Here is a 6426-nt window from a genome sequence, read left to right on the forward strand (position 1 = left end):
GTGCACCACTGGGGCTGGTGGTTCTCCATCTCTGCCTCTAGCCCTGCTCTGGTCTCTCTTACTTGGGGAGCCTGGTGTTTCTGTTAGGGTTCATGCTTGTAGAAGGGAGCCTGCAGCCTCCCAAACACCCCATGACACAATGATAGCAGCATCACAGACACCAAGCATTGAAAAGCCAAGAGGCTTGTGGGAAAAAAAAAAAAAACCAAACAAAAAAACCAAAACAAAACAAAAACCAAAACCCAGTCCCTCTCTGAACAATAAGAATAGACCCAGCCCAGTTAAAAAAATAGACCCACAAAAAGACCTGGCCTCCCAGCAGCTGAACACAACCAAAGGTCCCACCTGCCTATCATCAACACACCATATCCAACAAGCTCTCCCCTCCAAACAAGCACACCCTCAGCTTCCCAAGCTCTCCCTTACAATTCAGAATCAGCAGCTTCCATGAGTGTTTGCACTTTCTCAGGGAAACTTTTCCTTTCTTCTTTTTCTCTCCCTGCTGTGTCAGAGCAGGTTTGGCTGCTCTGGGTCTGGAGAGCACGCTACCATTCCTGGGTAAAGCTGGGGAGCAAATAGGAACCTGCCTTATGCCATCAAATCTGGGGTGATTAATTTGCAGCTAACATTCATTCACTCCGTTATCCCTTCATCCAAGCTTGACAAATGTGAAAACAACAATGAAAAATAGAAATTAATAGGAGTATTAGCACTGAATGCAACCTACAACAGATGTAATCCCTCCAAAAGAGCGTACAGATGCGTTAGATCTCCTTTCTTCATAACGACCTTTTATCCACCTGCCTGTCCTTGGGCAGAAATCTATTTAAATTTAAAGAGATCTATTTATATACGTACGTGTGTGTCTCTGCAGGGCTATACATATGCATGTGTGTGTGCAGAGCAGAAGGGTTTCTCATTGGTTATCAATTAAGGCTGAGAAAACCACTCTGACCAAACTATAGCGCGTGTAGATTTTGACCTTCTGGCTGGTTTTCTCCCCAGGCAGCAGCTGCTCCTAAATGTCCTAGCAAGGGAGGTGAACCTTGGGGTGACCATGGGGTCCTGTCCCTGCTTGGCCCCATGCTGACAGGGTTGGATTGTCCCCAGGAGGGGAGCAGAGAGAAAAACTTTGATGCTACTGAGCATGTAACCATTGCCCTTGTCCACAGAGGAGGAAGCATCAGGGGACTTCTGCTCCCCATTAGTGCTCCCTCCCCTTTGGGGTTGTCACACTGATATTTACCTCCTTTTTTTTTCACATGTGTGTGCTTGACTGGGAAGGTGCTCTTCACAAGAGCATCACGGAGATCTGGCTCAAAACAGAGGGGCTGCACTTGAGCAGATGCTCACCCACTTTTGTGTAGGCATCTCCTCCAGCCCCGCAGCTATTTGAACACGAAATGTGTCAGCTGTGAGGCCAAAGGTGTGATTAAAAAATTATGTTAAAGCACCTTTGTGCCAAACCTCCCTGGTACCTCGAGCCAGACCATGTTGCAGCAACGAAGCAAAAAGCACAGTGGGAAGTTGTAGGGGTGTTTGTTTGTCCTCAAGACAAAACCGAGGACCTGTAAAGAAAGGGGGAGGAATTTCAGACATTGCTGCTTTCCTCACTGAAATCCTCTTGAAAGAAGAAAAGCTATTAAAAGAGCTACTCAGCAACCCTTCAAGAAGACGTATGAAGGAAGAAAAATGGGTGTGCGACTATCGTTTTGGGCTTTGTTACGAAGCCTGAGAAGTTGGCAGGGACTTGAGGCAACACGGGGATTTATTTTTTTTTTTAAAACTTCCCCCCCTATTTTTCTGAAAGTTTTTTTCCTGCTCCAGCCAAAGAGAGAACAAGGGAAATCACAGCAGCATGGGGGCCTGGTGCTGGTGTATCTGGGAGGACATGTAGTTGCACCAACTTCTGTCTTGCTTCCAGGGGAGGAGAAGGAATACTTTTGCCTGCAGGGTTTTTCCTTCTAGGCAGAGAAGAAAACATTTGTTTGGCTTTTGTTGGCCTCTGTTTAACTTACTTGATCTAAGGAAATCTCAGGTGAAAGTCAGTGTCTGCTAAAGATCTAATTCCCTTCCTCCCTTCACTGCCTAGTGAAAGACTTCCCATGTAAGCAGGGCTGGGTGGAGAAGGAGAGGAGGAAAAATCTTTGTCTGTGACAGGAAACAAAATGACTCATGCTGTCAGCTCACTGGGTATGAAGGATGCAAACGTGAAAAATGCCCACCTGGATATCTGAAGACACTGTAAGCAGTGAAATACCCACTTTAAATGACAAGTCTCAAAAAAAAGCCAAACCAACCTTCCCATCCCTGCTCCATCTGAGCAGTGCCAGTGCCACCAAGCCAGCTGCCTCCAGAGTGAGAAGTGGCAGCGATGTGGGTTCTGCCTCAGGTGCTAATTTGAAAGCCAAGAGAGCTGAAACCATTTGGGCCCTCAGTGACCTGACCCCCCTCTCCCAGGAGACCCCAAAGATTTCACCATTGTCCCATGCAGGGAGGGTCTGAGATATGGTGGCACTGCACATCTGACCTCTCCAGGCAAATTCCACCAGCACCAGGCTCCAAGGGAGAGGACAACAGCAAGAACGCTTCCCAAAACCTCGGATGTTCCCCTCAAGCAGCTTTCACCTACACAAAGCAGCACGACGTGACAGCTCGGGATGCCTGGTTTTCCAGAGGCCAAGTATTTATTGTGGGGTGAGAGAGATGGGACACCAAACCTTCCACTGACTGAGCACCTTGGACTGGGGTAGTCTAAGGGATTGTCCACAGTTTTAGGACAAAAAAGAAAAAAAAATCTGATTTAATTTTTATTTTGCACTTTTACATTATAGTTGTTGGGTGGATGTGTCCATCATCTCTTACTCCAAAAGCTTTCGCTTATTTCCATGCCAATTTGATTACATTTTTTTCACATAGCTACGTTTTTCCTGCTGAAAACAAGCAGGAAGGATATTGGGCTGAATCTGCCATGATACCAAAAGGCAGGACAGTCGGGGCACTCAGGGCTTCCTAGCAGAATCTGCTCTGCTGTGTGGTCCCAGTTTCTCCAGCTTTTCCCCCCTCCACACAGCCTGAGGAGTGTGAGGATACAAAATAACCCCAGAAAGGACTCATGGGATGGGAGAATGAGGAAGAAGAGTTGTGGAGAGCATGGAGCTAGGCCTGTTGCTTTCCATTGCCCCCCTTGCTCAGCAGTTTGCTGTGTAGCTCAGCTTCATTTTACACAGACATCGCTTGTAAAAGTTAAAAAAAAAATTAAAAAATTTAAAAAATTATTTTAAAAAGGCATTTACTTACCAAACCTGGCCAGTGATGTCACACAGGACTTCCCTCAGCATGACGGAGAAGTCGAAGTCGGACGACACCGCTAAGCAAAGTGCTGAGGAGCAGCTGGACCCCACTTCTGTGGCCCAGGAGTTGGGGTGCCATCCAGGATAAGAAAAAAAAAAAACAACAAATTAAGCAGCACCCTGATAATTACTCAAATGTGTCATTAAACAAAAGTGCAAACAAAAGTTGCTCAAAAAAAGTGAGGTTAGCAAGGTCATCACCAGCAGGCAGAGTGCGGCCACAGTTGATGTCCAACAGCAAATGAGGTTGTGGGTCCCTGATGGGTCAAGGGGAGCTTGGCTGGGCCTCTTCTGGTGACCTTCTCCATTGAGAACTGCAGCAGCAAGGAGATCCTCCAAAAAAGTGCAAGTCCCAAATCAAAAGTCAAGGCACTAGTAAAGGAAAAGACATTAGCAAGATCTAAAACTCTGCTATCCTGAGGCATTAAGATGTTGGAACTAGACCTGCCTTGTTCCCACTAGTGGTTGCATTTTAAGGAACCCTTTTTAAAAGGATTATCTTCAGGAACTCTCGTGCAACAGCCTTTCCTTCATGGTGCTGCTGCTATTAATTAAGCTGTGTGATATGATTAGGTGTTTATATTCAGGTATGAGGAAGGAAACACCAAACAGAGCTCCACATTTGCAGGTGTCACTCACAACATGGATCCTGGGAAACTCCAAGCTTTTCATCTGCTTTGCAGTGGTGGAGGGGATGTGCACAGGACAGGCATCTGCAAGGTACCTCGGATCTAAGGTTGTTTGATCTCGGGGTGATGCTTGATTTAGACATGGATTTTTTTGGAAAAAGGATGGTAAGGATATAACCCCCCCCACCCCAAGCACTGGCTGAAGCTATTTTAGAAAGCAACCGTAAGAAAAATTATATGCAGATCTATATCCCTATCTAGCTATATATTTTTATCTGTGTATATAGGTGTTGCTGTATCTTGCTGTCCCTCTATTTACTCACGCTCAACAATAATAATAAAAAAGGCAACTTCTTGCACAGCTTTTTCTACTACATTCAAACCAGAAAAAAACCAAACCAAACCAAAACAGAAGTTATTCTGCATCCCTCCTCTTCCAGCCTCTGTGAAGATCTCTGGGAAATGACGGATGGTTTAGCAGCCTCTGTTCTTGGGTGGGGGTCTCATTCTCATTGTCACTCTTCCTGCCAGTGAGGGCCATCATGCTGAGAGCATGGGAAGAAAGAAGTCACTTCCAGGCAGGTCTGGCCCCACCTCACCCCCGGGGAAGGGCTCACCTAGGGCGGGTCTCGTTTAATACTTGCAGGTGTGACTGAAAGTGAGAGAGTTTTGTTCTCTCCTTCTATAAAGGAAATTGCATCTCAAGGTTCAGCTACCATCCAAAATGCAAAACAAAATTCAGACGTGATCCACGGGTTTGGAAGGTGTGAGGCCGACGGACTGACCCGTGTGCCCGCTCTCTCAATGTGTGCATGGGAGAGCAGATTGCACACGCAGCCACCTGCACGTCCCGGGGACAGGCAGTACCTGCCTCAACACACAGCAAGAACACATGCTAAGGATTTAAGAAAATATTTGGTGCTTAAATACAAACCCTGATTCAGGGAGACATCGTCTTTGCGTGGGCATTGTCGCATATCTTGTGCATACGCAGGCTGGAGGGGTGTTTAAATCTGTGCACTTAGGATATACGAATGCTGTAAATACCTAGACAAAATGCCAATGTTTTATTTTAGAGGCCCGCAGACAGGGAGAGAGTGAAGGGTTTGAGGAACAGCAGCAGAGAGACACAGTACATACACATTGAGCACGCCAACTCCCACATATAAATTATAGATACGCATGTAGACACATATAATACCTATATTGCATATATATTATTTAGAGATATACACAGGCATTTTTTTCCAAACTAAAACATTTTCTTTTTCATGTTCCTAATTTACTTAAATTCTAACATAAAACAGAAGGAAGGGGGGGAGGGAGAAGGGAAACTTCACTTTACCTACTTCAGCTGAATCTCTTGTTATTTCTTTTTCTTTCTTTTTTTTTTTTTTTTTAAGAAAACTTCATTGTATATTCTAGAAAAGTATATTAGTGGGGTAGGTTTACCAGAGGCAGAGAGAATGTGCAGGGAGTGAGAAAGTGAATTGATGGATGGATGGTTAAATGAATATAAATGAACTGATACCTTTACAGGAAAATAACATTTCTTTTTTTTTTTTTTTTTTTTTTTTTTTTTTTTTTTTTTTTTATTCTATAGATCGGTGGGGTTTGTATCTGTAATTCTTTCATATCAGCAAAGAGGAAATAAACTCCCATGTAAATCATTTTCCCCCCATCTGGAAGCATATTAAAAGCATGACTCTTTTTTTTTTTCTTTTAAGCAGAGCCTTTTCCCCCCCCCTATTTGCTTATCAGTTCATCCACCATTACATTTTAAATGAAATTGCAAGACCCCCCTCTCCTCCCAAGCCCTCCCTTTACCCCCCCCCCCCCCCCCCAAATTCCAGGCTGATGTTGAAAAAAGGGAATCAGCCTCTCCCATGCTTTAGAATAACTGACCTAGATTCAATTACAGATAGACCCGGCAGAGAGGACAGCACCTCGCTGCCTTCTCAGAGGTCTTGTAAATATATATATATATATATATATATATATGTAAAATAATTTAAATAAATAAATAAATAATAGGAAACAGCCCCTAAAAAAATACTAATATTAGAAGGAGGTGGGGGAGATGGGGAATGTGAGTGGAACAGATAAATAGAGGACTCCTACCACCAGCACCGGAGCCCGAGCACCCCTGGCACCGCTTCCCGGTACAGACCAGGTCCGCCGCAGCGCCCACCCCGACGGCGCGGCCTCTGTCCCAGCCCCGCTATTCTCAGAGCGCCGGGGCCGGGGCCTGCTCGGTCCCTCCGCTCCCCTGGGTGTGTTTTTGAGGGATGGGAGGCGGGGGGGGGGGGATAGGGGAACCGCACGGTTTTCCCCGCTGCCTGCCGGGGACATCCCGGGAGGTGCGGCGAGCATCGCGGAGCGGCTCTCCCTCCCTCTCCGAGGGACGGGACGGGAGGGGGGATGTTGGGGGACATAATCCAGCC

Source organism: Heliangelus exortis, chromosome 9 (assembly GCF_036169615.1).
Source record: "Heliangelus exortis chromosome 9, bHelExo1.hap1, whole genome shotgun sequence".
Classification (NCBI taxonomy): Eukaryota; Metazoa; Chordata; class Aves; order Apodiformes; family Trochilidae; genus Heliangelus; species Heliangelus exortis.